The 11,717-nt window shown below is 41.2% G+C and overlaps 1 protein-coding gene across 5 annotated transcripts in view; it reads left to right on the top strand.

Moving 5' to 3' along the window:
* Positions 1 to 690: 690 nt before the first annotated feature.
* Positions 691 to 11,717, top strand: part of AKAP11 (A-kinase anchoring protein 11) — a 53,300-nt gene continuing 42,273 nt past the window's right edge. For 4 of the 5 annotated variants that reach the window (XM_068527059.1, XM_068527057.1, XM_068527058.1 and 1 more), the window contains exon 1: positions 1,150 to 1,245. The gene's annotated coding sequence lies outside the window, so the exon portion shown is untranslated. Of the gene's footprint in view, positions 809 to 1,149; positions 1,246 to 11,717 lie in introns of those variants that run through there. The other variant, XM_068527060.1, reaches the window with a different exon arrangement.

Raw genomic sequence — 11,717 nt, 5'->3', positions numbered from 1 at the left:
TCACACTAACAGACATTTTTCTCCCCTTCCCCCCATAAGCTCCCTAGAACCTAGATTTATCTGTCTTCGAGGCAGCTCAATCAAGAGCCTGGAGGAGTGCCTAACATATGTAGGAGCTCAACAAAAATTTGTTAAATGAAGAAATGAACATACGAATATACGCTTTCTTCCCTGCCCCTCTCTCCCAACCAGGGCAAAACTCATAATGAGGATACACTTAAAATCGTCTTTCTCATCTATCAGGTATTTCCACCCTTGAGGAATAGATGTCTTCGAGGAGACTGCAACATCACTGGATTCGCCCTTCTGATTCTACCTTGTTTCTACATATTAGCTTTTCATCTAGAGCTTGGTTCCTCCGTGACCAATGCTTTTACTTCCCGATCCCAATACAGGGTAACGACGGAAGGGTGAGCACTAGGGCCCGGAGATCCCTTGATGCTAATTGTTGAGGTTAGGATAGGGCCGTTGGCCTGGTGCGCTGTGAGTGGTCCTCCCTAGAGATGCTGGGGAGAAGGGGCGGAGCTATCCCAAAGGATGATCCTTTCTTGGGCCGTCCGATCTGGTGGGGTTGCCGCTATGAGAAGGGCCCCGGGAATCAGAAGAAAGCAAAGCTAGCCTGGGGCGAAGAAGGAGCCCAGCTGACCCCAGGCGGTAAAACCAAGGGGACGAAGGAAAGGTAGCAGGGCTTTAAACCAAAACTGCAGAAAGAAAGCCAAGACTTGGATACTTTGCCAGAGGAAAGGGTTAAACAGTTTCCAAGGTAACGGACCAGGAAGCGCGCAAGACGTCTGCAGCAGGTTCGAAGGTCAGCCTCGAGTTTAAAGCTCCCCTGGCCCAGCGGAGTCTGGCCAATGGAGGGGCAGCTGGGCGTGGTCACATGATGCGCGGGGCGGTCCTGCTAGCTGCCCTGGAGCACGTGGGAAGGTTTTTCCTGTTCCTTCTTTCCTTTTTAAAAAAGCCCACCCACTTTTGCGCGGGCTTTGTCGCGGGGTTCTTCTCGCGAGAGGCGTGCGACCCTCTCGCGAGAGTGAGTGGGAGGCGTGAGGACTAGGAGGTGTTGCGGGCTGGAGTTGCTGCGGCGGAAGCCGGGGGTGGGCAGGCCGGGGGCGGGCCGCGGGGCGGGGAGGGGGGGAGGGTTGGGGGGCCGCCGCGGGAGGGGTCGCCCGCCTGCTTAGCAGCTCGTGCGGCTGGTCGTTGCGGGCCGGTGACATGCCTGTGAGCTGCGGAGGCTGCGGCCCCCAGGTGAGCCGGGCGCGGATCCGCCCGCGGCGTGAGCAGTGCCGTTGGCTGGGGTGGCGGCGGGGTGTAGGGCCGCGGTGGATGGAGCGGCCTGGCTCGGGCGCCGCAGCCCCTCCGTCTACCCGCAGTCCCTGCCCGGACTTCTGAGCTGCCCCGAGCTGCGCCTTCGCACGGCGGTGGGAGGAGGGCGGGAGGAGCGGGGCGGAGGTAGGAAGCTCGAGGCACCGGGCCGTGGGGGAGGGGTGTCCTCGGGCTCGAGACGGGTCTTCCTGGGGTCCGAGTGTGGCGGCCGAGTAGCATCCCCCTTGGATGACAAGCTCAGTTTCCATCCCGAGGGTGGTCTTCAGAGCCGGGTCCCCTCCGTGCGTGCTGCTGCGTATGCTTAGTTTGTGTTCGTGGTGCGCGCACAGGAGCATATGGAGGAGGAGGACATTGCACTTTGTCCTCGAACAGCATCCTTCACTGTCAGAACCCTTGAGCCCTGGAACCAGGCACAAACCAAATCTTGTGACAGAAACGGAAAGCGTCCAGCAGCTCCTCGGAGTGTTGAGATTTGGATTTGCTGTCAAATTTTCTTCAACGCTGTTAAATGGCTCAAATGCTGGCCATCAATATTCCGAGTGGATTGGGTATACTTACTCTTTTATTCCAGGCACTTAAACTGCCTTTATTAAAAAAAAGTGTATGTGACCAAAGTATTAAAAACGTTGGTAAAATGACAATGGCAGTAGAACCTAAACCACAGTGGTATGACGTGGTAACAGTTCCGCTTTCCCTCCTCTGAGACCTTATTAAACTGGAGGTGGTTTAGCTTAAGATGCTAAGGAAATTTCAGGGTGAGATATACTGCTGAGGTACATACCTAATGGCTTTAGTGCAGATTGTAGTTAAAAATTCTGGTTCTCTTTTCAACTTTGTAATTATTCAGCCCCTTGCAAAACTCATAAGCTTTACCTACCTTATTTCCACCTCGTTGGGGATGTTATATTGATTGATACTGATTTTGATATGTCTGGAAATAGAAAATATACTCAGAAAATTTAGGGTACTCAGCAATGCAAAGATTATTTTAATGTGTTATTATTATTTATGATTTTAGAATAAATGGCAGCACAGTTCCTAGCACAATCAGTGTTAGTTAAAATAGTGCCATTTAATGAATCCTTTTATATACACAGTCACGTTTTTCAGTTAGTATGCTGGTTATGCATACTTTTTTATGGTCCTTCTGGCAGAACTGACCCAAAGGTTGACAGTGAATTTCACTCTTAGTTGTAGCTGTGACTTAACAGCAGTTTATAAGTGATCAGAATATAAGGCAGTCAGAACAAATGGATTCCCAGGCTGGATGAGTGTCTGTACCCACATAGCTGCACTACTAATAAGGGCCTAGTGGTTTATCTCCAGGCTAATGATATTTCCCAGTTGTTGAGGATATGGGACTTGCCGAAGTCCCTGAACCACAGTGAGAAATTCTCTGGCTTCTGAACTCCTGGGATAAGTCTAGAAGCTGAAGAAGTCTTCCTTTGCCTTTTGAGGCTGGTAAAAGGATAGTACGTTTAAGTTGTTTTTCTTTTTTTAATTAAAAAAAATTCCAGGAACTTAACTGTCTGGGAAAGTAAATCAAACCAAATCAGATGATACATTTTAGGTTATTCTTAGGGAAATTTCTAGTTATAAATAGGCAGTGGAGCTGTCTATACTTGGAGAAAATGTGAAAAACTTAGGCAGTGTCTTTTTGAGAATGGGCGAAAGAGACCGGTATAGAGTTAAGAAGTTCTCTACCATTTCATCTTGGCGAACTGATTCTCAGGGATAGAAAAACGGAATTTTTTGCTGGTCTTTATCACTGTTTGGCAAGGGTTTCAAGCTTAGGATGTAGATACTTGTTTCATAGTGCCTTTGAAAAGTAATTGAAGTCACTTTGGGTAGGATAAATATTTAGGTAAGCTGAATTATCCTTTTTCTGTCAGGTGGCCTGAATTTTAGTAGTAAAATCAGCCATTTGGAGGAAATGAGGGGTGGGACAGGTCAGGAAAAGATCTAAGCTGGCCTGGGCTTGAGTTAAGGGTGTATAAACTGGGAAAGCTTATAAAGGAAAGGAAACAAAAATACTTCATCAATTTAAAAACAAACCAAACAGATCTGCCACTCATCTTTATATATACAAGTTTATTTTATTATAAAATACTAGCATAAAGGCATTTGAAATGTATAGGTTAGAGACTGTACAGAAGAAAAGTTAACATTTTTGGATTAATCTGAGAATGTTTCATGGGGAAAAAAAGAAGATAAATGGCATAGAGGCTTGGAACGGATTGGATGTTACGTGAATGAAAATGAGGTACAGTGTAAAAGAGTTTGTGTTTGGGAGTCCAGCAGATCTGTACATTGATGTTAGTGAAACTCTTTTTCTTCATCCCTGATAGGAGAGTTAAAAACCTCAAAGTTACTGTGAAGCACAGAGTGACTGCTTACGCAGTGTTTTTTTCTTTGACCTCTTCTGATGTCTTGAGATTATTTGGCTGCAAGGAACAGAAACCATTTGAATTAACTTACTTAAAAAGGGCGTTTGTCCTAAAGTTGCAGGACTGCCTCTGAAGCCCAGCTCAGCGTCCTGGAAACCAGAACATCTTCAGGCAGTTACTCTGCCAGTTTTTCTCTGGAAACACATGACATGGTCTTGTGTCTCTGTGACTCTGTAATGTCTGTTCCAATTTCTTTCAGATTGACTCTCTTTAAAGCTCTTGGGTTCTGCTTCCCCATACCTTTGGTTTGCATGAAACTTTGGTTTGCTGTGGTGACAACACAAGATATTTTGATTTTGTAGCATGGCTCTCAACAAATACCTCCATATCTTAATTCTGAACTTCTGGAGAGATACTTCAGTTGGTCAGGTACCTACTTGTAGTCCAGTTGGCTGAGGGTGGGGGAAGATGGAAATGGGAAAACGGGTGGGGGAGGAGATGTAGGTGTGTCTCACAGTTTGTACTTTTTCAGGCTGGGTACTGCAAGTTCTCTAGTGAAGGGGGTGTGAACAAGGGGGGAAAAGGTGGGTACTTCTGGTGTACTTTTAGCATCCTGCAGTTTTGAGTTTTTCCCTAGTACTGCGCTGAACTTGCTCTCAGCAATGATCTCCTTCAGGACAGATTCTCCTAGGTGTGTGAGGGGCAAATTATGTAAATGTTTTGTGCCTCAGTTTTCTTACGTGTAAAATGGGTACGATAACAGCAACTTCTGTTGTGAAAAACGTGAATTCTGTTTAACAGCAGTTAAGCAGTGCCTGCCTGGCACAGTGTAAGGATGTGGTGTGACTGTGACTGAGGGCAAGCTGTGTGGCGGGCACTGTGGCGTGGACTCCTGCAGCGTTTCGAGAAGGAAGGATATCATTCCTGCCATCAGGCATTTACAAGTCTACTGCTGACCACTCCATACTTAAAACCGTTTCTTGACTTCAGTGACACCTAAATTCTCCTAAATCTCTACCTCATCTGCTTTGACTGCCACTTATTTGTGGTTCTTTGTTTACCTGCCAGGAACCCTTTATCATGGTTGTCCTCTTAGATTCTCTCTTGATCCTCTGTTTTTTCCCTGTCTCTAGGATCCGCTTTCAAGCTCTGGATATGCGGATGATTCCTAGAGTAACATCTCTAGCTCTCACCACGCCAACTGAATGTATTTTTTAGGTACCCTTTGGATAGTACCTTGACATAAAATAATGCTGTCTGCCAGTTATTTCTTCTAGCTCCCCAAGCTTGAAACCTAGAAATTATCTTTCACAGTCTTCCTGTTTTTATGCCTCGTGTATTCTGTCGGTTAATAAGTTCTGCACAGGCTTTTAGAATGTCTCCTATGTGCCGAGCACTGGACCATCTGCAAAGCAGATCCGTTCACTCATTCCTGCTGCTGGCAGCTTAGGATAGAGCCTTATTACTATTTGCAAGAGCTGCTTAAATGCCTTTTCAGCAATATACTCTTAGAGTCATGGCATCACAGATGTTACTGATAAGGAAAACTGTGTTCCTGAGTTAAAATTCTGAACATATTTTTTGTTAAAAATAATCTTGTAGGTGGGAGTTATGCATAAGGTTAAGAACATTATTACTCTACCTTCTAGGAAGCATATTCACATTGAAAGCACAGCCTCAATATTTTAGGGTTTTTTTTTTTAAGTTGTGTTTATTTTTGGTATACAGGAAACTATAGAGAAGCAAATATCTTAATAGATAATCAATTAGGTTACAGTCACATCTTTTTTACATGATTGACTATTTTTTTGAAAGACAAAACAAAGTAGTAACTGATAGCTGTGGTATTTTTAGATTTTATAAGTTAAACAGCAGGTCTGTACCCAAGGAAGAAGCTAACATTTCCGTTCCTTCTATATGAGGTACTGTTTTTAAATGCATTATTTAATTGCATTCTCATAGCCATCCTATGAAGATGAGCCTCAGCTTCCTTATCTGCAAAAAAGGGATAGCATCCCTTTCCCACCACTGTTTGCTTATTAGGTATTACTCTGGTTTGTTTTTGATGGTTGCTCTGGGGTTTACAAGGTAACTTATCAATATCACTTCTTGTATAGTGTAGGGACAATATCTTTTCAGTTCCAGCACACCACATGCTATGTGTTATTTTATCATACACTTTACTTCTAAACCCCATATTACATTGTTATTTTCAGTTTAAAGTTATTCTTTAAGGAATTAAAAAAGGAGAAAATATTTTTTTATATTACCCTCATATTGACCCTTTGAGGTATTACCCTTAGTTTAGATCCAGATTTCCATCTGATATTGTTTTTCTTTTGCCAGTGGAATTTTTTCTTTTTTTTTTAAACAGTGATTCTAGTGATGGTTGGCTGGTGATGAATTCTCACAGCTTCCTTTAGTTCAAATTATTTTGCCTTAATTTTTGAAGGATATTTGGGAATAGATATCTGGGTTGACACTCTTTTTAGATTTTGCTCCATTGTCTTATTTTATGGTTTGGCATAGTTTCTGATAAGAAATTTGTTGTCTGTTTTTGTTCTTCTGTATGTAATGTGTACTTTTCTGTCTGGTTGCTTTTAAGATTTTTCTCTTTATCACTGGTTTTCAGAAATTTGGTTATGATGTATATTGGTGTGGTCTTCCTCATGTTTATTTTTCTTAGGGTTTGTTAATCTTCCTTGCATCTATCAGGTTATGGTTTTCATCAACTTTGGGAAATTCTGAGACATTTTGTCTTCATATATTGCCCCCTTCCCCCCCCCGCCACACACACTTTTTGGGATTCCAGTTATTCACCTTTTACAGTGAGTCATCGATGCTGCTTTGCTTGTTTGTTTTTAAGTTTCTCTGTGCAGCATTTTGGATAGTTTCTATTGCTATGTCTTTAAATTCACTGAACTTTTCTCTTGCAGTATCTAATCTGCTGTTGCATCTGGTATGTATTTTATTTTCATCTCTAGAAGTTCAATTTGAGTGTCTTCCCTCTTCTGTTCCTTCCCTTATCATGATCATGTTTTCCTCTCCCTTCTTAAGTGTATGGAACACATTTGTTCCAATAGTATAGTTTTAACATCTTTTCTGTTCATTCCATCATCTCTGTCATTTCTGGATCTGCACTTAGTGACTTTACTTCCTCCTGCTTATGGGTCATATTTATCTCCTCTGTTGTATACCTGATAATTTTTGACTGTGTGCCAGTCATTGAATTTATGCTGTTGCTCGCTCAGTTCTGTTGTAATCCTTAGGAGTGTTGGATTTAGTTGGGGTGTATAGGTAGCTTATTTGGAACCTGTTGGGTTGTTTTGAGGCTTGCCTTTAAGCTTTGTTAGGGTGAGTCCAGAACAGCCTTCAGCGTAGTGCTGACTTAGTTTCTCAACTAAAGCAGTTCCCTTCTGAGGAGTCCATCCATTACCTGATACATTACAAAGTTTTCCCACTCTGGTTGGTGGGAATGCGGACTATTCCCAAGCCCTGTCTGGCTCCAGGTATTGTTTGGCCTACTGCTCTCTAGAAGTTATTTCCCCAACCTCAGCTACTTGGCACGGATCAACATTCGGTCAAGGACCCTAGGGAAGCCCACCTGCAGATCTCTAAAGCTCTCACTCTTTCTGAGCTCTCCCTCCAGTATATCTGCCTTGCAAATTCTAACCACCTTGGCCTTCCCAAACTGTGACCTCTGTTTCTGCAGCTCGGTGAGACTGCCAGACTGCTTAGCTTTCCTCTCCTTGTGTTGTGACCTGGAAGTGTTTCTCTTCTCTCAGGGATCATAGTCTTGCGTTGTCTCTTGTCGGATGTTTGAAAAGCAGTATTTCATATATTTTGCCCTGTTTAGTTGTACTTATATTGAACAGAATATTTTTAACACTTGGACATTTGGGACTGGGCCAAAATATGTATTTGGAGCATTTATTATAAATATTATAAAAGTAGAAATTATTGGAAACTTTTAATTATATTTTCACAAGTAATTCATTAAATGTAGAAGTGTCCATTCCAACATTTAAAGGTCAACTTTGCTCTTTAAAAATAATTGCTTTTTATTTATTCAGCGGACGTTTGAATGCTTACTGTGCCAGAATACAAATACAATAAAAAACACTTTTGTCTTCAAAACTCACAAAAGGAGGGAAGCATGCAAACAATGGCATCAAAGGAATAAAGGGCAAACCACTTTGGGAACATAAAGGAGTTGGCTACTTGTTTTGGCAAGGAGGGATACAGGAGATGAGGCAAGCGTTCTCAAGAAGGGAGGTCCTTGAACTGATGTATGAAAAGTAAGTAGCAGTTCAGCTGATGGAAGAGAGGGTACATCTGAGGGAAGTTTAGGAGGATGATGGGTTAGGGTTTGGTTATTGACTAGATGTGATAGTCAGTAGTGACTGAGGGAAAGACCTACTGGCTTGATTGGTTTACTGGCTGTTAACTGATATAGAGAAAACAGGAGGAGATTGTTTAGAGAGGAAAGTTTTATTCAGTTTTTGAACATGCTAATTTTGGAGTAACTGGGATATTTACTTGGAGGTATCTAATAAAAATTGGATATAAGGAACTGAAACTCAGGTGCAAGAACTGAACTGGAGATGTATTTTGGGGAGTTATTTGCATAGTTAAACCAGAGGTAGAAATAAAATATCCTTGGAAAACTAAATAAAATGAGTACCAAAGAGGAGGTTAGAATTATTAGTCATTGAGTAACAAGTTATGAAAGAATTTTGGAAGGAGACTAATGTAATGGCTAAAGAGATAGATAGCTGTTTCTCAATCAGAAACCACATAGGGTACTTGTAAAAGATACAGATTTCTGGGTTCCATGTAGACTTCCTGAATTCAGATCTTGTTGGAGGGAGGTAATAGATATAAGCTGATCCATACAGGTACTGGAGTCAGAGAACTAGTGCAGGAGGAGGAGGGTCAAAATAGGACAGTATTGTTGATAGAGGGCTAGGAAGGAATTTCAGGGAGTCCTTGGCTCCGTTAACTCATGGTAAAAAAAAGATCAAGAAATATATGATGCTGACCTGAATACTTCTTAGGCCAGAGGAGAGGAGAGGAAAAACTTTGGAAATATTTTTCTTATTATAAAAGAATTTATGCACATCTAGAAACACACGTAATTGCATCTACCCAGATAAAATCAATGTTTATACCCATCTAGTGTATGTTCTCTTTTATATTGCATGTATTATATAAATGCACACATGTAGTCATAGAGGTTTTACACAAAATGGGATAATGTGAGCATGCTGGAACCTGCCTTATTTTATTTAATAATCTGTCATCTTTCCATATTATAGGTATTTGACATTTTATGACATTAAAAAAAAATCCTAGTTGTCACAAGTGGCCACTATCATGAGTTTAGTCTATATCTGTCATAGTATTTCCGAGGCCTGTAGAAACACACACACGAGTGTCAGAGTTGTGTGTGTATATAATTTTTTTCAAAAAAATCACAAGTAGCACACTATTTACATTGTTCTGTAACTTGCTTTTTCCCTTAATATATTGTGGACATACTGTCACATCAGTATGTGTTGCTCTCTTTCCAACAGCTGGGTAATAGTCATATGAAAGTATTATAATTTATTTGAATTGATGGGCTTCTAGGTTATTTTTAGCTTTTCATCCTTTTTTGTTTTAGTGAATATTCTTTCACATATATCTTTGTGAATTTTGTGCAAGTACACACGTAGGATAAATTGTAAGAAGTGAAATCGCGGAACCAAAGGGGTAGGTGTAATTTATTCAAAGTGTCCAATACCTGTTTACTGTTTATAATTGTTTCTCTATCTTTCATTTGTTTTCTCTTACATTCTGTGATATTTCTTAAAACTTTCTCGGTTGTAATATCTATTCTGCTTTCTTGCTGCTTCTCAGGGGATTTCATTTATTTTATGGTATTGTTTTTATATCCTGTGGCTTTCCTGAGCTCCAGCAGCTTACTTGTCAGTTGTCTGCGTTGTCCATCTGTACTTTCTTGTCTCTGATCTGCGTTTTAAAAAATTATCCAGGTTCACTTTAATTTGTTTGACTCTAGGGAAACGCCCTTAGTTATTCCCTATTTAGGACTCTTGTTTACTCACCAAGAATGGGACAGAAAACAAAAAAACATTAAGTGAAAAGTTTATTATCGTAACATAAAGGTGTTCCAAGGGAAAATACTATATTTTTACTCCTTTTGTGAAATCTGTCTAAAACTACATTCTCTCAAATTATGAAAGATGGTGAGGGAACCCTACTGTGTTACTTTCTCCCCCCATCTGCCTTTGTGTCTTTTCAAAGATGATTTTTGTTTCTTTGCTTTATCAGAAGTATGAGTCATGTCATCTCATGCTGGACTCACTTTTATGGACTGTTGCGTAGATATTCTCTCATAGGTTTTTTTTCTTTGTGAGGTTAATATTTTACTTATGTTTTAAGTTGAACACAAAGCTATGGAGTAGGATTCAGTAAGTATTTTTCTTCAATGAGTGAAGCAGAGTGTAAACGTGGAATTAAATTTAGTTTCTTTTTTATTAATATAAATTCTTAGGTACTATTCTAAAAACAGATAATGTGAGTTTCGGGTGGCATGAGTATATTTGTCTGGAGTGTTTTTCTTTCTTTAGTATATCTCTTATGTGGTTTTTGGTTTTGTTTTGTTTTTAAATGATTCTTCATAGGTCCATACTGGATTCTTTAGTACTCAGCTTTGAAAAGGGTGTTCTATTTAGGTCGGCTGTTCAGGAATATTGCAGGTAATGAACTGGGGTAGCTTGAGGTTTCAGATCCGGGATGTTGTATCAGGGCCCTCTGATCTTCCCCTACTTCTGTGTGACTGTTTCTTCCCTCAGGGGCTTGGCCTGTCGCACCTCCACCTTCAGGTGAGGTAATGGGTCAGTAGTTTCTTGCCTGGTGAAGCCTCCAGTGAGTTCGAGTTTAATCTTTGCTCGTGTTGACTTTAGTCAGCAGCTGCAAAGGTCATTGCTGTCTCTCATCTCTTTTCCCAACTCTGCCCTCTCCGCAAGGTTAGGGGTCTGAGAAAGTAAAGATGCTCTGTGTGCTGGTCCTCTGTCCTTCCAAGTTGTGTGTAATGGCTGCCCTCGTGTCACTGCGGGAATGCACTCTAGGTAGTTCAGTCTCTCTCCTGTTTCTGGCATCTAGAGTGCTTCTTATTTCTCTCTATTACAAAGTGTGATGAACAGCTTTTCAAGCCTGTATACACTACAGAGAAGAGGGTAAGAGCCTGGGTGCTAGAATTTGAAGATTTGGATTTGCATCTCAGCCCTCTACTGCTTACTGTGTGGGCCTGGTGAATTGTTAACCCCTTCCTCTTGCCTCTGTTTTTCTCACTGTAGAACTGGAGTACTGCTCTGCCAGTCCTAAGGATTAAATGAGATGTGCAAGGAAATCTCTTAGCACAGCAACTGGTGCATTATAAACTCTCCTTAGAACCCTCGCTGCTCCAGGAGCATCAGTTCCTTTGATGAATTCCCAGAAGTAGAATGGTTGTGTCATAGGCTAGGAATATTTTCAGGGTTTTGACATGCGTTACAAAATTGCCCTCCAGAAAGGTGGTGCCGGTTTACTCAGGAGATGAATTAGAGTGTTTGATTTTTCCGGCACCCTTGTGTTGGCCTCTATATTTTATATGTTTTATGTGAAGTTTGAGGCAAGTCCACTTGCCCCTGAGGGTTTTTGGCAGCTGAAGAGAACTGTATGGGGAAAAAAAAGGAGAGTGACTTGGCCTGGGACAAAGAAAAGAATTATTTTCTTGCCTTGGTTACATAAACCTGTGTATTTACACCTTGTTTTGAGAATTTTGGTCCTCTTGATCATTTTGGTCCGTAAGTAAATATTTTAATTTTCCTTTTACCTATGTTTTGTGGTTTCTCAAGTGCCTCATATAAATTTTCCATTTGATTCTTACAATAAACTTGTGCAGTAAGTAGGGTAGTATACATCGAGGTAATATACATAATAGACACACCCATGTAATATACA

The sequence above is a fragment of the Eschrichtius robustus genome, chromosome 18 (assembly GCF_028021215.1).
Source record: "Eschrichtius robustus isolate mEscRob2 chromosome 18, mEscRob2.pri, whole genome shotgun sequence".
NCBI classification, from domain to species: domain Eukaryota; kingdom Metazoa; phylum Chordata; class Mammalia; order Artiodactyla; family Eschrichtiidae; genus Eschrichtius; species Eschrichtius robustus.
The sequence above is the reverse complement of the archived record's forward strand: the minus strand, read 5'-3'. Positions and strand labels throughout refer to the sequence as shown.